The sequence below is a fragment of the Cetorhinus maximus genome, chromosome 23 (genome assembly GCF_964194155.1).
Source record: "Cetorhinus maximus chromosome 23, sCetMax3.hap1.1, whole genome shotgun sequence".
NCBI classification, from domain to species: Eukaryota; Metazoa; Chordata; class Chondrichthyes; order Lamniformes; family Cetorhinidae; genus Cetorhinus; species Cetorhinus maximus.
In genome coordinates this window covers 34,981,503-35,005,270 of record NC_135901.1, presented here as the reverse complement: position 1 = coordinate 35,005,270, position 23,768 = coordinate 34,981,503, and positions in this window count along the sequence as shown.

The following is a 23,768-nucleotide window of genomic DNA, read 5'->3' as shown; positions in this document are numbered from 1 at the left end:
CTGGCCCAGGCAGCGAAGCCCATATTCTGTGAATGAATAATAATAATAAAAATCCTAACTACCCTCTGAAATGGCCTAGCAAGCCAATCATTTCACGGGCAATTAGGGATAGACAACAAATTCTGGCCTTGCCTTGGGCGCCCAAGTCCTATCAACAATAAACAATGTTAGACATAAAAAGAAGTTTGTGGATCTTTTTCATACTGAAAGGAATCGTTTTTAACAGACAGTGAAGCTCTGAAGAACGGGAGTAGTTGACAGTGAATTTAAACACATTGAACAGGAGCTGTCCACTGTGAACGCAATGGCGCTGAAACACACGTATTCATACCGAATGCCACTGATGAACTGGGAATTTTTCACGCTGGGCTTCACATGTTCACTTTTACTGTAGTGACAATGATCTGGGCAATTCTGCATTGGAAGCCATCATGAAGAACTGGGCCTGCGCACAAGATGTGAAATGGAACGGCATTGACCACACTGATTACACAGAATGTGACAGTAAAGAGAGTGAACAATCTCAGAGAGAGTGGAAACAGGGGAATGTGGCCCATGAGCACACGGACGGAATGATCCTCGAGAACTGCGAGAACTTGGTGGCGTTTTCCAAATGGTCGAGAATATCTCTCGTCAGATGTTCCTGGGGCGATTAACTCAACATTAAATTGTTTAACCTCGTATTTCTCGTGTACAGATACTGACTTTGAGGCGGTCTGAAGTAATAATTGATCTGGGAACAGAATGACAGAAGTGAAGTGGTGAGAAAACTTTATTGGATGAAGCCTGAAAAAAATTATTAAGTCAACAGATAAGCTATCACAATACAGGCAGTGATTTTCGGCCTAAGGCGGTGCATATGCTGGCAGGAGCCAGATGATGACAGAATCACAGTGCAGAAGCGACCCTTCGGCCCATCGACTCTGCACCGACACGTGAGAAACACCTGACCTACCTACCTAATCCCATTTAAAAGCACTTGGCCCATAGCCTTGAATGTTATGACGTGCCAAGTGCTCATCCAGGTACTTTTTAAACGATATGAGGCAACCCGCCTCCACCACCCTACCAGACAGTGCATTCCAGACCGTCACCACACTCTGGGTAAAAAAAACCTTTTCCTCACATACCCCCTAATCCTCCTGACCCTCACCTTGAACTTGTGCCCCCTTGTGACTGACCCTTCAACTAAGGGGAACAGCTGCTCCCTATCCACCCTGTCCATGTCCCTCTTAATCTTGTACAGTTCGATCAGGTCGCCCCTCAGTCTTCTCTGCTCCAACGAAAACAACCCAAGTCTATCCAACCTCTCTTCATAACTTAAATGTTTCATCCCAGGCAACATCCTGGTGAATCTCCTCTGCACCCTCTCCAGTGCAGTAACATCCTTTCTACAATGTGGTGACAAAGACTGAAAATAGTACTCCAGCTGTGGCCTCACCAAAGTTCTATACAACTCCAACATGACCTCCCTACTTTTGTAATCTATGTCTCGATTGATAAAGGTATGTGTCCCAAATGCCTTTTTTAACCACCCAACTAACGTCCCCCTCTACCTTCAGAGATTTATGGACACATACGCCAAGGTCCCTTTGATCCTCAGAACTTCCTAGTGCCATGCCGTTCATTGAATACTTCCTTACAAAATTACTCCTTCCAACGTGTATCACCTCTCAATTTTCAGGGTTAAATTCCATCTGCCTCTTCTCTGCCCATTTGACCATCCCGTCTATATCTTCCTGTAGCCCAAGACACTCAACCTCACTGTTAACCACCCAGCCAATCTTTGTGTCATCTGCAAATTTATTATTCCTACTCCCCACGTAGCCATCTATGTCGTTTATATAAATGACAAATAATAGGGGACCGAGCACAGATCCCTGTGGTATGCCACTGGACACTGGCTTCCAGTCACTAAAGCATCCTTCTATCATCGCACTCTGCCTCCTGCAACTAAGCCAACTTTGAATCCACCTTATCAATTTACCCTGTATCTCATGTGCATTTGCCTTCTTTATAAGTCTCCCATGTGGGACCTTGTCAAAGGTTTTGCTGAAATGCTAATAAACTACATCAACTACACTACCCTCATCTATACACCTGGTCACCACCTCAAAAATTTCAATCAAATTTGTTAGGCATGACCTCCCTCCGACAAAGCCATGCTGACTATCCCTGATTAAAGCTTGACTCCCCAAGTGGAGATAGATACTCTCCTTCAGAACTTTCTCCGATAGCTTCCCTACCACTGACGCGAGACTCATTGGCCTTCAGTTCTCAGGCTTATCTCGGCAACCCTTCTTAAATAGTGGAACCACATTAGCTGTTCTCCAGTCGTCTGGCACCTCCCCCGTGGCCAGAGAGGAATTAAAAATTCGGGTCAGAGCCCCTGCGATCTCCTCCCTTGCCTCCCTCAGCAGTCTGGGACACAAGTCATCCGGACCTGGAGATTTGTCCACTTTTAAGTCTTCCAACAACTCCAATACCTTGTCACTCCCTATGTCAATTTGCTTAAGAACCTCGCAATCTCTCTCCACGAGTTCAATAACTTCATCCTCATTCTCTTGGGTGAAGATAGACGTGAAGTATTCATTCAACGCTCTAAAGATGTCCTCTGGCTCCACCCATTTATTGCCCCCTTGGTCCCTTATGGGCCCTACTCTTTCCCTGTTTATCATCTTCCCATTGATATACTTATAGAATATCTTGGAATTTTCCTTACTTTTACCAGCCAGAGCTTCCTCATATCCCCTCTTTGTTCTCCTAATTGCTTTCTTAAGCTCCAACCTCCACTAATGCCTCGGCTGATTTGCTTCCCTTGAAACTGCTAAAAGCCTCTCTCTTCCTTCTCATCGTAACCTGAATATCTCTGGTCATACATGGTTCTCTGGGCTTGTTACTCCATCCTATCACCCTAGAGGAAACATGTTGAGCCCGTACCCTCCCCACTTCCTTATTGAACACCCCTCACTGTTCCTCTGTAGATTTCCCCAAAAATATCTGTTCCCAATCTACCTTGGCCAGATCCTGCCTTATTTTACTAAAATCCACTCTCCACCAATCAAAAACATTTTTTTGCAAATTGTCAATCTCTTTGTCCATAACAAACTTAAACTGTAGCATGTGGTCGCTATCGCTAAAATGCGATAGAATAAGGGTCCCTTGTTGGACCCTCTACATACTTACCAAAAAAGTTCTCCTGTACACATTTCAAGAAATCCACTTCATCCAAGCCTATGTCTCAACACTATGTCTATCCCAATTAATGTTGGGAAAGTTCAAATCACCCGATTGTTATTGTTTTTACACACCTCCACAAATTGTGCATATATTTGCTCCTCAATTTCCCGCTGATTATCTGGTGGCCTATAATAAACATCTAAGAATGTGGTTGCCCCTTTTTTATTCCTAAGCTCTACCCACAAAGCTTCATTCGATGCCCCCTCCAAGATATAATCTCTCCTTAACTAATAATGCAACGCCTCCTCCTCTTTTACCCCCTCCCCTGTCTCACCTGAAGATTCTGTATCCTGGAGTGTTGAGCTGCCAATCCTGCCCTTCCCTTAACCACGTCTCAGTGATGGCTACTATACCACAATTCCACGTGTCAATCCTCAACCTTTACTCATCCGTTTTACCTGTAATACTTCTGGCATTAAAGTAGAGGCCATCCAGCCTTGTCTTAATCCCTTGAAGCTTATTGCAGCTGTACTCCCTCTGAGTTGATTGTTTTATTCTATTGTTATGTGTCCCTATTCTGCTAATATTCTGTGTCCCCTCCCCCTGCTAAATTAGTTTAAACTCCTCCCAAGAGCACTAGCAAACCCGCCCGCAAGGGTTGTTAGTCGCGCTCTGGTTCAGATGTAGACCATTCCGCTTGTACAGGTTCCACCTTCCCCAGACACGGATCCAGTGATCCAGGAATCTAAAACCCTCCTTCCTGCACGAACTCTTAAGCCAGGTATTCATCTGCGCTATTCTCCTGTTTCTGAGCTCGCTAGCACGTGGCACTGGGAGTAATCCAGAGATGACAACCCGAGAGGTCTTGCTTTTTAGTCTACTGCCTATCTCCCTGAATTCTTGATGCAAGACCTCATCCCTCTTTTTACCTATGTCGTTGGTAACAACATGTCCCATGACCTCTGCCTTAATACCCTCCCCTTTCAGGATGCCCTGCAGCCGTTCAGTGACCTCCCGGGCCCTGGCACCTGGGAGGCAACACACCATCCTGGAGTCACGTTGATGGCCACATTAGCGCATATCTGTTCCCCTGACTATAGAATCCCCTATTACTATTGCTCTTATTCCCTTCCTCCCCTCCTGTACAGACAGGCTGCTTGTGGTACCAGAAGCTTGGCTCTGACCGCACTCCCTGGAGGAAGCAGCGTCCTCATCAGCCTCCAAAACAGAATACCGATTTGCGAGCCCATGGGACTCCTGAACTACCTGCCTTTTCTCTTGGACTGCCTGGTGGTCACCCATTCTCTTCCTTCCTCAAGTCCCTTCATCTGTGTTGTGACCACCTCTCTAAACTATCCAGGATGCTCTAAGACTCGCGGATGCTCCACAGTGTCCCCAGCTGCTGTTCCAGCTCTGAAACCCGAGCTTCCAGGAGCTGCAGCTGGACACATTTCCTGCACACAGGCTGGTCCCGGGCACTGGAAATGTCGCCGGCTTCCAACATGGAGCATTATGAGCACACCACGGCTTTGAGCGCTCCTGCCATGACTTATGCCTTTAAATTAAACCTTTTAAGTCAATTGCTCTCGGGCCCTTCTTTCCTGATCCTCGTTACTGTCGAATATACAAACTGTAAACCACAAAAATACCTTAAACTATAAGCGATTAAAGTAGTAAATACCTTACCCACTCCTTACCAGTGATTCCTTTACCTTGTAGCCTCTCCTGCTGCAGCTCACCCTGAAGAATTAAGAAGTTTGATGGCAAGGAAAAAATACAAAGAGCACCTCATCCCCTATGCACCTAATTCCCGCTTTGCACGAACTTCCGAATACCCACTCTGGCTGTGCCCCACTCAGTATGTGCTCTCTCTCTTGTTCGTGTGCAAGCACATTGTAGGGTTTATCTTCTTGTAGGTTTTGTCTTTTTATGAGGCTCTTCCTCTGTGTTTCTCTGCCTTTACCCTGTCTCTCATTCAGTTGGCTCTTGTCATGGATGGGTTGTCCCCGCCTTACAGAGACAAACAGCGGAATTTCCCAAGCCCACTGGCGGTGAGCATGACAGGTGGCGTGTGCAGAAAATATGGTGCGATCAGCATCACGGCAGCGAGAAGAGACGTCACGATCGTCCACTCAGCCTGAAGATGGTGGACCGCGTTTTCCGTCATCGGTCGGCAGGGAGCTCATCTTGATACATAAGCATATAATTAAAAGGCCACCCCGCCTGGCCCTTGGAACTGCACCGGATCATCCGCCCACGTTGGAAGCAAAGCACAGGAGACGTGCTTCACAACAGCGCAGGAGACGTGCACTTGGCGGCCTTCACTTTGGGGGAAATAAAATAAGTGAGCGGCACCGTTTTCAACAGCTCGCCTGTTGTTTACAGGACTCAGGGGCCACGGGGGGCGGAGGAAACTGGCGTCTGGCCCCGGAGGCGACGGCTGAGGGAGCTGTGTTTCCGGGGGGGAAAGGCCAGGCTCGGAGGTGACTGCTGACGAGGTGGGGGGTGGGCCGCTGGGGGAGTGGGGGTGGGGGGGGTATCCGCGGTCAAGTGCTGGCCAGCCTGGGAGGCGGTTGCTAACTAGGGCAAATGCTGCCCTGGCGCTGCATCCCTCGCCGACGTAATTGAAATGGAGGGCAGGGTATGCGAGGGGACCGGCCTAGCATTAGAGACACCTTATAAATTGGCCATGCCTCCGCAACTGAGACAGATCAGGCGCAGCCACAGTGACATGATTGGGGTTATGCTGCTGGCCTGCGAGCAGTGCGGAGGCAGCAAAGGGCCGTCAAGCGCTCCATACGTTACCACCACCACCCTCCGCCTCCGCCCCACTCCCGAACCCAGCATAGATTTTGAGTCCGCCACCACTTTATTGGCCCGCAGAGCATTTGGACTGCACACGTTGTACAATCTCCTCGCCAACACTGGCCGTGTGGCAGTCACTGCTGGAGGCGCTTGCAGCCCCTTGTAATCTCAGCATGCCGGTTAGGAGCAGTGTCCCCCAAGGCACAGGTTAACTGGGCAGTCAGGCAGCACACTCACCTCTGGCCTTCCGAGGGGTGACCAGCACTTTCCGGGAAGCGTTATGAGACAGTCAGACAGGGCCAGGAAAGAAGCTATTTACAATCATGTAAACCACGTCTCTCTCTCTTTCATGCTGCAGGAGGACCACGTCAGGGTCCTGGATCCTGGTGACCTAGCTGCATGCATATTGGCCAATAGAGACCGTGGACGGCAGAGGGGAGAGCGCCTGAGGCTCTTGGCTGCGCAAAGGCAGGAGCAACAGCCTCAAGATGAAGGGGAAGCAGGTGCTCCTGTACGCGATGCCCAGGAGCGAAAGTGAACCATGACTGGTTGTCGTCACCTGGCCCAGGGTCTATAGATGCCGCGTGCCATCCCTGCAGCTGACTGAGAACCAGTGTCACCAACGACTGCAGATGTCTAGGGACCTGGTGGCTCACATCTGCCACTTACTACACGACTTGGAACCAAGGGTATATGGAGAGCATCGACTGACAGTGACTGTGAAAGTGACCACGGCACTCAAGTTCTATGCTAGTGGCCCGTTTCAGGGCTCCTCTGGTGACCCCTGTGGGATTTCACAATCCTCCACTCAGAAATGCATCCATAAGGTGACGGATACCAGCTTCTCCATGGCAACACATTATTGCACATTTTGCCTGGACTGGGCAGATTGGATTTGGCATGATCTCAGGGTTCCCACAGGTGCAGGGTGTTATTAACTGCACTCATGTGGTGCTCAGGTCTCCATCATTACCCCTGGTGGACTTCATCAACCACAAGGGCTTCCACTCATTGAACGTGCAGCTGGTATGCGGCCACCAGAAACACATCCTGCAGGTGTGCTCACGGCTTCCAGAGAGTGTGCATGACGCCCACTCCCTGAGTCGCTCGCAGATCCCTGCAGTCTTCCAGGGTCCACAGATACTGCAAGGTTGACTCGTTGGGGTCAAGGTCTTCCAGCAGAGCCTGTGGCTGATAATACCTGTGCACTGGCCTCAGACTGCAGCAGACTGGCGCTATAATGAGGCTCATACAGCAGCCCGCAACTTGGTGGAGCAGACCATCGGGATGCTGAAGATGCGGTTCTGGTGCCTGGGCCGGTCTGGTGCAGCACTGAAATACAGTCCGCAGACGGTGTCACACATTGTCTTCATCTGCTGCACCCTTTACAACCTGGTGCTACAACAGGGAGAGGAGCTGACAGAGGAGTTGGTGGAGCAGCTGCACGCCTCCAATGAAGAAGTCACCGACGTGGATGAGGATGAGAGGCCCTCGCTAGTGAAGATGACGAGGATGAGGCTCTCGCACTGGCCATACGAGGCAGTCGCGCTGGGGAGGCCCTCATAGCTGCCAGATTTGTGGACTATGATGATGACATGCAGTGAGGTGACCCCTTAGATCCTCACATCACATTTGTTGAAGTTTGACTCCAGTCTGGTTTATGGCAGCAACAACGTCTGTGATAATGCTCCTGTCATGGAGATACAGTGTTGTCCCTAATAGTCGCTCGATCGCAGGAGGATGATGACAACATGTAGTCAGGACACTTCATAGGTCTTCACATAGCCTCTGAGAATGTCTGATTGCTGTCTGGCCGAGGGCAGCCCGCTTGCGCTACAAGATCAGGGACATCTCAGAGATGCAGCCATGGAAACTTAGACGCTTCTGAAGGTGAATCCGCCTTCAGCACCTCAGCCCTGCAGGGGCTGGTGCAGAGTATCACTGGTAGCAGATGCTGTTGTGATGGGGGCCAGCCCCACGTGAAAGGCGCTGAGAACACAAAGAGACAATCAGTGAATGCTATGGCGCCAGCCCACTACATTCTGGGAGCAATGACCAGCACCCTCGAGGGGCAGATATCAATAATGTATCCAGGGAGTGTGAGGCTGGACCATCACTGTGGTCTTAAAGCTGCACAGAGCACAGGGAAGAGGCCCTGGACTGAGACACCTGCCTTTTACCTTGTTCAAAAAGCTTTCACATCTGAGTGACGAGAACAGTGCTCATCAGAATAGGGAGCCACAGGCAGGGAGACATTCTTAGGGGTTTATTGACAATAGTGAATAGTATGTACAGGTGATCAACACCCGTGCCCAGGCTGTGCAACTACTTTTACCTAACTTTCCTAACCCTGCCACTATGTCTTGGTACTCCCCGGAAATCCACAGCAGAGCTAGAGGCATCCTGCTCTCTGTGGCGCCCTGTCTGTGATGACTTGGCGGGCTTCCCCTGGAGTGCCAAGGCTTGGAGAGCCCCGGCCTGCTTTCAGGGTCCTGCTGTGCAGCAATGGCACTGTCCTCCGCCTAAAAAGCTGGAGCTGCAGAGTTCACAGGAAGAGGGGGTCCGGATGGACCGGTCGCTCCCAGAGTCACCTGGGTGGATGGCCCAGAGTCTGCATCTGTTGACCCTCCTCCCTATGGGTGCCCGAGGGCCGTGAGGGAAAGGGGCAGCTGGAGGATGCTGGAGCTGCCCAGCACCCTTCCCGCTTACAGACGGTTGGAGGCCAACTGTGGCTTCAGCAATGGGGCTATGCCACCGCAGCAGTGCAGGAGGGACGTCCTGGACCAATTCCGTGACTGTTGCTACCCTTAAACATTGATTTAAGCAATGTCAATTGCATCCCCTACTGTATTTAACCGTTTTTTTGCATCCACATGTTTCTTATCTCTTCGAGAGAGACATGTATATTCCACGCTCACACAAACAGTTCCTTCAGACAACTTCAAGATATGTTTGCAACGAGTAAACTCTTTTAAAACTTGACATAATTTTCCCATGGCTCCACTACCTTGGATTCATTCTATATTGTACCTTATTTCCAATTGCCCCACTTTACTGTCCGACAGAGCAGAGTAGCCAAAAAGGAAGATTTTGCTTAACAATAAAGCTAGATGTTAGTTTTTTTTACTGAGCTGAGTCTTGGCAATTAACATTATGTTGGTGATGAAATAATCTTACACAGCACTCACTTACATTTTTGAACTAATCTATTTAACTTTTAATTGTTTTTTTTAAAATATAAAAGAACAATAACGGGACCAAACTGTACACCCTGTACATTTCATTATGGGGTCTACCAGTGCCATGGGGAACATTTAATTGCATCTGCTCATGTGCATGGGACTGGCGACAGCTTCACAGCGCTGTTATTTTTTTCAATTAGTGTAATTCGTGGAAAGGATGAAACCATCTAATTATCTCCCTGGAGCGAGGCAACTAGTATAAATTCCACAATTTTCAATTGTCTCGTTGGAGCCAGACACGAAATATAAATGCTACAATATTCGGTTTTAAAGGAAACACACTCCGAGCTTCATCTCGAGATGCACGCCGCACCTAAAGGCCTTGCCTTTGCCATTTATTATCCCGTACTAGCAGTCATCGCTGTTCCAGGTAACGTGTTTTGCATAGTTAGCAGTTTTTGCAATCTTTGCTTCGCAGCACCACTGTTCTCATTTACTTGCAGTGTTAATCACTGGTACTAATATCCCGCCTGTCCTTTAATGGGATAATTTCTCCCATTCAATGGGAAAATTGCTTATTTTTAATTGGGATAATTAATCCCTTTGTACAGTTTAACGGCATTAGTTATCCATGTTAACAAATATCATTTTACTGCTTATGGACACAATTGCTCGTCATTACAGGTGTGCTTTGGAACTTCAATGGTGCCATTTCTCCCCTGTACAGGCATTTTTTATTTAAATTGCCGGTACAATTCCTCACCTTTAAAGGCTATATTATCTTCCATTTACCAGAACATTTCCATTCGTTTTAATGTACACTTTCTAGCATTTAGCTCCACCACTAGATTTGACTGAGGTGGAGGGTTGCATCCAGTTCTCGGCGCAGCCTTTTGGAAAGTTGTGAAGTGATTGGGGTGGGTGCAGGAAAGATTCCAGGGAATCGTTTCGCGGATTAGATCTTCAGTTCAGAGAAGAATTCCAACTAAGCACCAGCAAGAATGTATGAGATGCTCTATTTGATGCTGAACAAACTTTGTTGCGAATGGTTGAAATGGTTAACAATCAGTAGTCCAGGTTGCTTTTATTTCCCATGCACCGGGTTTATTTCCACTTAACTAATATTATTATTGTCCCCGTGTGAAGCAATTTGCACTTATCTATACCAAATGCAATTTTTTGACTTTCTGTCCATCTGTTCGATATAATACGTGTTCCTTGACAATTTGCGGCAACTTGAACTGTCATTGTCTTTGTACATTTCAACGCGTCGAATCGGAGAATGATAGATTTCATTCCTCAGAACTGAGTTGCAAGTACACAAAGTTGAAAGTTCAATTATAAAGTTGATCCTGTAGTCTTCCTGACAGTACTGTGCAGTATAGAGAAAGGGGTGCAAATTAAGAGTGAGCTTAATCCAGTGGCACATAAGGCCATCAAGCAGAAATGTTTTCTTTTCTCTCTGTAACTATTGCTAAGTGAATGTTTCCCCACATTTTCGGTTGTACCACAAAGTCCATTCATTGCTTATTCACTCGCTGTGTTTCTCTGTGTTCCACAGCTAATTTGGCAGTGATCGTGATCCTATCGCAAGGACGATGCGGTCTCTCCAAATGTATCACTTATTACCTGGTATCCATGGCGGTGACGGATCTCCTTGTAATTATGAGCTCTGTGATATTAAACCGGATTGTTGGTATTTATCTCCCATTTAGTTTCCTGTCCATCACTCCTGTATGTAGCCTTAGTTTTGTGCTAATTTATGGAATCAGAGATTGTTCTGTGGGTGTAACTGTTGCATTCACCTTTGATAGATTTTTAGCCATTTGCTGCGCGAAACTGAAAAATAAATTTTGCAACGAGAAAGTGGCTGCCCTGGTTATAGGCTCTGTTTGTGTTTTTGGCTGTGTGAGAAATATTCCATGGTACTTTGTTTATGAGCCTATTTTTATAATTAACAATGTATCCTGTTTCTGCAACGTAAAATTAATATTTTATACATCACCACTATGGGCCACATTTGACTGGATTCTCGCAATTTTAACCCCGTGGCTTCCGTTAATTGTTATTTTGCTGCTCAATGCTCTGACGGTCAGACACATTGTACATGTAAATAGAGCCCGCAGGAGACTCCGGGCCCAGAGCAATGGAGAGGATCAGAGTGACCCGGAAATGGAGAGGCGGAAGAAATCCATTGTTTTACTCTTCACCATCTCGGGCAGTTTCATCCTACTGTATTTGTTATATTTTATAAATATCCTTTATGTTCGCATTGCAAATGTTACTTATTTCTCAGGTTCAGGCTCCGGTCAATCAAAGTTTCTTCTGGAGGAAAGTGGATACATGCTTCAGTTCACGAGTTCCTGTATAAACCCGTTTATATACGCAGGGACCCAGAGTAAATTCAGGGACAAGTTAAAGAATGGAGTGAAATACCCACTGAGGCTATTTGCTGCAACAGTTAAATGATGAAAATGTAATAACCTATACGTTACTTTCCTGTATTTTAACATGGAAACATCCAAACATATTGTTAATAATTGGCATTTAAAATAAACAGTGATCTTCAACTCAAGGGCAACATTGCAATCTAATGAGCACATCTGATTTTTCATCCTGATGTTCCATGTTCCTCTAATCCTGGCTGGTTACATTCCGGAACTGAAGGAACCTTCTGTTTGTTTCAGCATCCAGCACTTCCGGAGTGAGCAGCCTATGGGCTAAATGCTGAGCAATTCTATTCACTGTTCGCAGCATTTTTCAGTTCCTGCCTGCCATTTCCCCAGGCTCTGAGCAACACAGGAACACCAGGGCCGAAGAGATAAGCACAGAATCATACGTCCCTGTGGAGGCTGCTGAGCCTTTCAATACGATCATGGCTGATCTTGGACTCCATGACCTCTTTTTGCCCGCTCCCCAGGTCCCTTGATTCACGGAGAGGATAGGCATTCTCTATAGTTGTCATAAATACATTCAACGATTCAACACTTCCATAACTCTGTGGTAGAGAATTACGAACTTTCCAAACCCTTGAGTGAAGAAATTTCCCCTCAAATTAATTCTATCCAGACATTCCCAGTGAACATTCGTCGCACTGCACATAAGCCATTCTTTAAAGATAGGGGCGAAAATTGCACACAATATTCCAGGTGTAGTCTCACCAGGCCCTTGTACAATTTTTGCAAGGCTTCCTTCTTTCCTGGTCATTAACCCGCTTGCATTTAAGGCTAACATTCTCAAAAATGCCCGAAGAATTTTGTCAAGCACGATTCCGTTTGGTAAAACCATGTTGACTTATGATATTCATCCTAGACTTTTTCGAAGCGCATTGTTAAGACTTGCTTAATACCAGATTCCAGCTCCTTCCCGATGATGAACAAAAGGCTCAGTGGCCTGTCACTCCATGTTATCAACATCCTCCACACCGCCCCCTTAATTGAATACCACAGTTACATTTGCGGATTTCCAATCTGTTGTGAGCGGTCCAGAGTCTCAGGAATTTTGGGAAATTATACCCATCCTATCAGCTATCACTGCCGCTAGTTCACATTTTTAGAACCAGAGGGTATAGGCCAAGGATTCCTGGTGATCTTCTGGCTATATTAACTTGAGTTTCTCCATTTATTTTTTCACTGTTGATATTTAATTACCGTAATTTCCTCTCGCCTTTAGCCCGTAGATCATTCTTTGTTTCTTCTTTGTAGCTGATTACTTCTCCTGTGAAAACAGGCAGAAATAATTTCTTCAATATCTTTGATATTTCCTTATTACTCACGATACTTTCTCCTCTCTGTTCTTCAAATTGGCAGGCGTTTACTTTTGCTGCTTTTTCTGACCATCTATGTATCTATGTATCCATATTTGTTTCTTTCTTTCTATCTATCTATCTATCTATCTATCTATCTATCTATCTATCTATCTATCTATCTATCTATCTATCTATCTATCTATCTATCTATCTATCTATCTGTCTGTCTGTCTATCTGTCTATCTATCTATCTATCTATCTATCTATCTATCTATCTATCTATCTATCTATCTATCTATCTATCTATCTATCTATCTATCTATCCATCTATCTATCTGTCTATCTCTCTGTCTGTCTCTCTATCTATCTATCTATCTATCTATCTATCTATCTATCTTCCTATCTATCTATCTATCTATCTATCTATCTATCTATCTATCTATCTATCTATCTATCTATCTATCTATCTATCTATCTATCTATCTATCTATCTATCTATCTATCTGTCTATCTCTCTGTCTGTCTCTCTGTCTGTCTCTGTGTCTGCCTGTCTGTATGTCTGTCTATATATATATCTATCTACCTATCTATGCAAACTACCTATCTGTCTATTTCTCTGTCTATCTGAATATATAATAACTATAATATTCCATTGGTGCATTTTTTAATTAATTAAATGCATTTATTTTGAACATTTTTAATTGATTATTTTTTAAAATTCCTACAGTTTATTTATCACGATACCTTTTACTCTAATTATGCAATCAACCGGCTTTCCCCTCATAGCTACTTAATTGGTTTTGATTAAGTTTACGAAATATTGTTGGGGTTGCATTATGTCTTTTTCAAATTTTACATTAAATTCAATTATATTGTGATGACTATTTCCCACTGCATGTTTACCATGACATTATTAATTAACCCTGCATATTGCACCAGGCCAGATGGAAAACAGCTTTACCCCGAGTTGCATCATGGACATGTAGTTCCAGTAAACTGTCAATAAAACATTTTACAAAATCATCATGGAAACCGATTTTGAGAAGAAGATTTTGAACACATCTATCAAATCTCCTCCCTACTGTGGAAGAATAAAATACATCTGCAGGACAACTAAGGGTTAAACAGTTAAAACCAAAGCGGGATACTACAGCACAGTTCCCTCTTATGTTCTAGCAGGCACACCTGCAGCTGCCAGCTAATTGAGCAGGAAAGGAGAAAAGGAGTATCTTAAACAAGCTTCCTAGAATCCTTGAGACAAGGCTAGGATGTCTGCCCCCAACACAAAGAGACAGGATCAAGCAATGGTCATCTGTTCTCTAGTGTACATCCCCTAGCACTAAAGATAAGGTCAAGCATGGTTATCTATTCTCTGTCTCACTTCTTTATTACCAGATGGGCTTCCCCCAATATCCTGTGTAGTCATAAATTAGAATAGACTAATTGTGTGTTGTATGCCAAAGACAATGATTCTCAATGTAATTAATTATTAAAGATTAGACAGTCTTATCACTTTCAAGCTCTTTGATATGTACGACTTTTACTATAAATATGTGTGTACTCTGATGCTTCCTCAGAGTGCCGGCTAGCTCCGTTGTATGCTGCTGGGCTCCCCATGATATCATGATTCAATAAAGACTTCCAAGACAAACCTCCTGGGTCTGAGTGTTCACTCCGTTTTCCATGACAAATTGGCGACAAGGATGGGATCCGACTGAAGTCCAGTAACCTCTTAAATTGGAGAGGTGATTGAAATCCTGGGCCGTCGGATCTCTAAAAAAAACCCTCGCGGAGAAAGGGAGGAACAACTCTCCTAAGTTGGGGAGAGTACGAACTGCATCCTAGCTGAAAGGGGATTGCAGTGAATTAGCGTCCCAGCTGAAAGGTGGACTGCGAGTAAAAGGGTAGCTACCGACCAAAGAGACTTAAGTGACCCAAAGAATCGGAGGACTTGTTAAGGAACTCTTAAACACCGGTGAGCGCATAGGGTAGGAAACGCGCCGCGCTGTTAATTGTGTTTTCTTTTCAGAAAAATGGGAGGTCGCAACAGCAGAGCGGGCTCTGCCAATCCCCCTGCCTCTCAAAATACTAAGAACAAACCAAAACCGGAGCTTAAAATCAGGAACATTGAAGATGGGCAAGAAAACGGAATGAAAAATGGATGCAGGTAAAAAAAAAAGTAGTAGTAGTGTACCCAGGGGTTCGAGTCCCATGGAGGTGAAAAGTAAGTAATTTCTGTATTTTCTTTTGTATATATTATTAAGTAAAATGGGAAATATGACATCAAAGAAACCCCAGGTTCCCCCTTTGAAGGGAACCCCAAATGCTTATATGTATGTCCATTACGGTCCTGAAATTGTCCAGTATGTTTCTGATTGGGTTAAATGGACGCAAAGTAAAGGAGAGAGCTTCCCACCAGCTGGAACTTTTAATCGGGACAGATTTGAGCGCTTATAATATGTTTTAAGGGAGGTAGATAGTCCGCTACTGTATTTTCTGTAACTTAAAAAAAAAGAATGAATTGATCTAAGTTACAAGAGCTGTTTGTGCTGAAGAAAGAGAGAGAGAGAGAGAAAGGGTACCCCTAGGGCGTTAATGAGCAATTTGCAAGCAGCAGCAGAGAAAATGTGAGCTTTCGTCAGTTTGAAGGTCACTATAGGTGGAGCCTTCAAGATCCCTTTATTCCCCCCACTGCTACTCGAAGATTCGTTTAGAGTTAAGTTCAATATTATAGGAGTATCGATACATACCTTTATCTATGTGTTTGCTTGTGTGCAATGAAGCATTTGTATGTGAGCTTTAATTTGTTTTCTTCCCTGAATTGTCTTGTGTGTGTAGTTGAGCGCTTTAGAGTCGAAAGCCCCATATTAAATTAAAGGAAAAGTTTATTCAAATATTCCAAAGTTTTGAGTATAAGGTTTGAGTTGAGATTTCTGGCAAAAATCGTAATTTGAAGGTAGTGTAAAGATAAAATAGGGCTTGCCTTTCTTTGAGATGAACCAACCCTTGTACCACCCCCTCGCAGACTAGTAGGGAATAACCTCATCATCAGCTTCCAAGCTGATTGGGATTAATACATACGAGTTCGTATTGTAAAATTCTGAGAAAAAGAAATTACTTGAAATTCAGGATTCTAGGAAAACCAAAAGACATAAACACAAGGTCTAGATAGTTCCAATGGATAAAAAGGGGTTTCTTATGAAAGAGATGAATTAAATATGAAAGGAAATCTGCTTTCCAAAAGCACTGGAATTTAAATTTGGGACAATCTTGAGATGTAAAGTGCAGTGTAATTTAACAGGTTACGTTTGAATCACTAGGATGCTATCCAAAGATAAAGAATGTGTTGATAAACATACTTAAATTATAACTTGGATACAAATCATTACACATGAAAAAGAGGTTGTTTAAATTTTGATAGTGTAAATTACAGTTCTTACAAAGTTAAAAAATTTGAGGTTTGGTTCTTGATAAAGTTCTCAAAAGGGAATTTTCATTTTAAAAGGCCTGACAACATTTGGCACTAATTCAAATGCTGCAAGCTTTTGTGTTTATAAGTCTGTTCCCAAAATATGAAGCTAAGCTCAAGACCTTGGCAAAGTTTGGCAGAAATCCAATTTTTGGCCGAGTTAATGAATCTGGGATAATTCTAAAAGAAAAGGGTCAGATAGAATTTAGTGGGTTACTTTTAAGACAATAAAATCTTTGAGAAGAAGAAAAGGAAGCAACACATGTCAATACCTGATTTCTGTTTTAAAACTGTTATGAGGATACTTTATTGGATTGTAAAGTCTCTCCAGACAACCTGAACAAGATAAGATGGTAGCTGTTGCAAGTGTAATATGGTATGAGGCAAGTAGGAGAATGAGTTAGGGAAAGAGGACATAACGTACAAACTGTTTTAAGGGAAGTGAATTTGATAATCTGGCCATCAACTGAGGCATTGGCACTGCACAGGGGGAGATAAGCAAAGATCTAGAGACAGAGATCCCCGTTGAAATGGAATAGTTAATATGGCCTAAAGAGTAAAGAAACATTTTAAACAATCAAGACAATAGAGAAACTGAACTCAAGAGAACCTTAGGATGATCATGGCCAGGAAAGAAAACTTAAGAGGTAAAACTATGAGGAATCTGTAGTTCAGGAATTGAAATGTAAGGAGAAATAATACTTAACAACAATTTACCACAAGATGGATACAGGTAAAGGGAAATCTGGAAAAAGACTAAATAGATGTATTACTGATTATATTAATGTGCCTGTGAGCTACAAAAAGTAAAACCATAGGATTAACACCTTGATGACAGGCAGAGTTAAGCGGTTCCCAGAGAGAACCATCACTGGAAGTGAAAATACTGAGCCATTGAAAGATAGGATAAGAAGGTGCATTGTAGAGTTGTTTAAGGAATTGAGGTCTGACATGAGACAGCAGCAAGAGGGAGTAGACTGGAAGGAGTGGGGATGCCTACCCAAATGGATTCAGATCAGGGAACTAATTTCACAGGGAGAGTCATTAAAGAAGTGTGTAATCTTATGGAGATTAAACAGAAATTCCATATTCCTTACCACCCCCAGAGTCCAGGGATGGTGGAAAGGATGAACTGAACTTTAAAAAAAAAAATCAATCAAGAGACAGGGAACAGCCCAATATTCTAATGCGCCGTGGGCTACCCCAGGCAGGGCCGCCGGGTTCACCCCATTTGAAATGATAACAGGTAAGGGCCATGCAATTACCTGAAGGTATCATAGTAGGAAGTGTAGGGACACAGAAAGGAAAAATACAGGACAATGTAAGGGAATTAAGTAGGCAACTACATGAGTTGAGAGAGGAAGTTAAAGACTGACAGATGATTAAGGATATGGAAACGGGCAAATCCAAAGAGCAACAATGGACCATACGAAGTAATTATGACAGGTGATACACGCGCACTTGTAGATATGAGAACGGGAAGTAAATGGAGGCATTACACACAGTTAAAGATACATGACAATTGACCAAGCGGTAACCCAGAGAACGGGAGCCGATGTTAATTTCTCCACAGATCTACGATCCTGGTCGTGAGCCTATCAGTACTGGCAACAAGGTCGGGGATCATCACTGCTCATCCCGCACCGCAGGAGGAACTTTGGTACAGCATGGATAGTGCCGAATGTGATGCAACGGGGAATGATAAATGTAACAGTAGGAGAACAAGTGCTTTCAAATTGTAGTAAGGGTTTGCTTCAGATCCAGCATGGGAGGTCCGCCCAAAAGAGCCACTACCCAGCCACCTCCCACCTCTACTTTCACAGTCTGAGTAGAGATAATTGAAGCCCCTCAAACCACACTGACTGACCCATCTTGTCCAACTATGCATCCAGGACCGATGAATGGTTTGGTACTGGTTAATTAGAAGTTTTGTATGATAATGTATACCTTGAGCTGGTACCCGTAGTCTAGAATATATCTGGAATCGTCCTGCCCCAATGGTGCTCAACCCATACCCAAGCACTCTATACGGCTCTGACGTGCCAATTGATGACTGAAGCAGTTCAGTTCAGTGGCGAGATGTGATCAGGCTTGGGAGGGAACCGCGTTAAGCGCAGCCTGATAAATGATGCTGCTACGATACTCAATATAGGGACATCATTGGTTAATCCAAAGTCTGGCTACCATGCTCGAAAGTCATGCGGGGCCTATCAATAAATTAATTGAAATAGGAAAAAATATTTCAGACAAAGCGAGCAGAAATGATGTTTGCAACACCTATGGATCTTGGGCACTGGAACAAGCAGGAGAAAATTTAAGACAGACTAAAGAAGGGGTAGTCCCTTCATGGGTAACTAATGAGCATCTATTGAATCTCTCATGACACAAGAATCATGACTTGACCGGTTGCCAGCTCAGGGGTTTAACACGTGTATGTAGAATGAATGTTGAATGTATAATGAATAGTAATATGCTAATAGGCATTGTATTAGTAATACCTGTCATACCTATTTCAATGACATAACCCAGGCAAGACGCCCACAGTGACTGCTGGTACGGGACCCCAGCCATGGGCCCGTTTGTGCACCTACAATAGACTTTATACAAATGCCTAAATGCATGGAATATAATTATGTTTTAGTTCAAGTATGTTTGTTCTCGTGATGGGTGGAGGCGTATCCCACCCAACGAAATGATGCTGTTGTTGTTGTAAAATTGTTGTTCATTTTACTGCTAAAGTGATAAAGGAACTGTTGAAGGCCTTACAATGCAACCATCACCTTTCCTGCCCATACCACCCCCAGTCTACTGGGGCGGTGGAAAGACAAAATGGTATTCTGAAAAACAAACTAAATTATGTGAAGAAACTGGTTTGAAATGGCCTGAAGCTGTACCCTTGGCGCTCATGGCTATGCACTCTCACCCTAACCGTACCACCTCCCTCCCACCTTATGAAATTGTAATGGGATTTCCTATGCGCCTCCCAGTGACCCCACCCTTGTCTGCTAGGGAAATGGACATCTACGCTATGGATGAGGGAATGATTACATACTGTATAGTGCTCACTAATTCTCTCAAGAGCTTGCATATACAGGTAGTAGAAGCTCAGAAAAAGCCCATCATTGAAGATTGCCATCAATACCAGCCCGGGGACCTAGTCCTAGTGAAGACCTTCAGGAGAAAGAACTGTTTGGAACCTCGCTGTGAAGGGCCTTTCCAAGTCCTGCTCACCACCCATATGGCCGTAAAGGTTGAAAGACGCCCTTGTAGATCCACGCATCGCACGTCAAGCGGACGCTGACCTCGGACGGAAGTGCTTGTGCAAGAACTTTAACTGAGCCGTCAGAATGCTGACTCTGATTTGGATCCTGTCCTGCGTGGTCCTTGCTGGGGCATGGACTACCAATTCTGCCGTTCAACGAATGCCTCGCAAGTTAATCAGACTAAATGTTGGATTTGTATTCATTTTCCTCTATGCAAAACAGCAGCTGAATTGCATGAGAGGGTGGAAAGGACCCTACCTTGTGCTGCTAACAACTCGAACTGCCTTGAAGATTAAAGGGAAGGAAGACTGGGTCCACGCCACTCGCTGTAAAAGACATTGTCCGGCAACAATATAGCAGCTGTTACCAAGTGATCTAACTTGTATTATGTATTGAATTTTGTTTGAATAATTTTTATAAAAAAGATTCTTGGTGGTCTGTAATACTAGGTTGGTTCTCCGGTTGGGGAAGTTGGTTGCTATACGTTTTAATTGGGTTGGTCGTAGCATGTGTTATAGGATGTTGTGCATGTATTGCTTTGCGGATTTGCTGTTCCCAGGTTATTAACAGTGTCTCTACTGGATTAGGAGGAGCTCCAAGTTGTCCCACAATTGATGCGCACTGGCCCCAGTGAAACCCACTGGTGGGGAGAAAAAGTTTACCCTGCCAGGGATCGGCCTTTTCCTTATGGTTATGAGCCCCCTTATGATGATGAAGATACTATTCCTCATTGGTATTAATATGAAAGATTAACAAGGAGGGATTGTGGAAGAATAAAATACATCTACAGGACAACTGAGGTTTAAACAGTTAAAACCATAGTGGAATACTACAGCACAGTTCCCTCTTTTGTTCTAGCAGGCACACCTGCAGCTGCCAGCTAATTGAGCAGGAAAGGAGAAAAGGAGTATCTTAAACAAGCTTCCTAGAATCCTTGAGACAAGGCTAGGATGTCTGCCCCCAACACAAAGAGACAGGATCAAGCAATGGTCATCTGTTCTCTAGAGTGTACATCCCCTAGCACTAAAGGTAAGGTCAAGCATGGTTATCTATTCTCTGTCTCACTTTTTTATTACCAGATGGGCTTCCCCCAATATCCTGTGTAGTCATAAATTAGAATAGACTAATTGTGTGTTGTATGCCAAAGACAATGATTCTCAATGTAATTAATTATTGAAGGTTAGACAGTCTTATCACTTTCAAGCTCTTTGATATGTACGTCTTTTACTATAAATATGTGTGTACTCTGATGCTTCCTCAGAGTGCTGGCTAGCTCCGTTGTATGCTGCTGGGCTCTCCATGATATCATGATTCAATAAAGACTTCCAAGACAAACCTCCTGGGTCTGAGTGTTCACTCCGTTTTCCGCGATACCTACATTCTCTTCCCCATGATGAACAATCCCAAATGCTGCATCTATCTACGTAATTGAATTTCCTCATCCCTGGAACTATTCTCATGATTCATTTTTTCTTCACCCAGTCGAATGTCATTGCGTACAATTAAATTTCTGCTCAATTGGAAGGCTCAAATGTGAAGGAGACTAGTTTGTCTATCTTGTTGTGGATGAGCAATTGCAGGACATTTTATGATTTGACTGGAACTTGCCAAACCTCAAGTCAAGCACTATTTGTCAAGTATCTGCTGTGTGTGAATGTTAACTATTTAAAATTCTAAACAATAGCAAATGGTACTTCACTAGGTACAAGCATCAGGAAACTTGCCCGTTTCTGGCCTCATTAAAGTAACCGATGTAACCGCTGAAGATGGTTGGATCCAGGGCCCTTCTCTGAGCAACTAGTTCAGCAATGTCCTTGGAATGAGCTGGTTGGAGTACCTCACATGACTCATATTTCATTGCGTCAGGTATGATTTCAGCCACAAGGGGAATATCCGCTGGACCCATTGCCTGCAGATTTAGCAGGGCTACTTTGGAGAACCTTTAGTTTAACACTGTCTTAACGTAAATCGTCATTATAAGGAGCAGGGTAGCCCTGAAGGACGTCAAATTGAATATATTAGGCGATTGTTGTATAAGTGCCATTTTTCATGTTCATTCACTTATGATCCAGGGATGTCGCTGGCAAGGTTAGGGTTCATTGCCCATTCATAGTAGCCATTGAGAAAGAGGTGGTGAGCTGACTTCTTGGACAGCTGCTGTCCATGTGGTGTAGGTACACCTATAGTGCTGCAATGGAGAGAGTTCCAGGACTTTGAACCCAGCGGCAGTGAAGGGACGGCGATACATATCCAAGTCAGAATGGTGAGTGGCTTGGAGGGCAACTTCAAGGTGGTGTTCTCCCCCCTTGTATAGGATGCCCTTGCCCTTCTAAATGCTGATGGCCATGGGTTCGCAAGGCGCTCTTTGAGGAGGTTTGATGAGTTCCTGTAGTAAATCTTGTAGATGATACACTCTGTTGCCGCTGTGCATCGGTGCTAGAGTAAGTTTATGTTTGTGGATGGGGTGCCAATAAAGCGGGGTGCTTTCTCTTCGATGGTACTGAGGTTCTTGAGTATTGTTGGAGCCGAATTCACCAGGCATGTGGAGAGTATTCCATCAGAGTCCTGACTTGCGACTTGTCGATGGTGGACACGCTTTCTGGAGACAGGAGGTGAGTTATTCGCCACACGATTCCTAGCATCTGAGCTGCTCTAGTAGCCACAGTATTTATATGCCTACTACAGTTCTGTTTCTGGTCAATGGTAACCCCAAAATATCGATAGTGGAGAATTCAGCAATGGTAATGCCATTGAACATCAAGCGGAGATGGTTAGATCCTCTCTTGTCGAGTATCGTCATTGCCTGACACTTGTGTCAGCCCTAGCCTGGAATTTTCCCCATGTCTTGCAGCATTTGGACATGGACTTCCTCAGTATCCGAGGAGTCACAAATAGTGCTGAACATTGTGCAATCATGAGCAAGCATCCTTCCTTCTGACCTTATGATGCAAGGAAGGTCATTCTTGTAGCAGCTGAAGATGGTTTGGCTGAGGACCCGATGCTAAGGAACTCCTGCAGTGATGTCATGGAACTGAGGTGATTGGCCTCCAAAAACTACAACCATCTTCGTTTGTGCTAGGTATGACTCCAGCCTGCGAAGAGTTTTCTCCTTGTTTCCCATTTACTCAATTTTTGTTAGAGCTGATTGATGCCATACTTGGCCAAATGCTGCCTTCATGTCAAGTGCAGTCACCCTCACCTATCCTCTATCGTTCAGCTACTTTGTCCAGGTTTAAACCAAGGATAAAATGAGGTCAGGGGCTGAATGGTCTGCTGGATCCCAAACTGAGCGTCACTGAAAAGCTAATTGGTAAGCAAGTGTTGCTTGATAGCAGTGTTGATGACCCCTTCCATTACGTTACTGATGATCGAATGCAGACTGATGGGGCCGTATGTGGACAGTTTTGATTTCACCTGCATTTTTTTTGTGAATGGGACATACCAGGGCAAACTTGCACACTGCCAGGGAGATCCCAGTTTTGTAGCTGTACTTGGCTGGGGACACGCCATGTTCTGAAACTTTTCCTTTTGAAGAAGGCCGAGGTGGATCATCCACTCGGCATTCTGGCTTAAGATTCCTACAAATGCTTCAGCCTTATCTATTTCACTGATGTGCTGGGCTCCCCCATCATTGAGGATGTGTGGAGCCTCCTCCTGCATTGAGTTTTTATATTTGACCCCCGCCTGTCGCGGCTGGATGTGGCAGGGCTGCAGAGTTTAGAACTGATCCGTTGATTGTGGAATCGCTTATCTATACTTTCTATCAATTGCTACTTATGCTATTTGGCACACAGGTAGTCCTGTGTTATAGCTTCACCAGGTTCACACCTCATTTTTAGGTATGCCTGCTGCTGCTCCTGGCATGCCTTCCAGCACTCGTCATTGAACCAGGGTTGGATCCCCGGTCATGGTTGAGTGGGATATACGCCGGGTCATGAGGTCACCGGTTGCGGTTGTATACACTTCTGCTGCTGATGGCCCGCAACGCCTCATGGGTGCCCAGACTTGAGTTGCTAGATCTAGCATGGTGGTAGTGCCCCACGACACAATGGAGACTATAGTCAACGTGATGATGGGATTATATCACTACAACGACTGTGCGGCGGTCATTGCTGCCAATA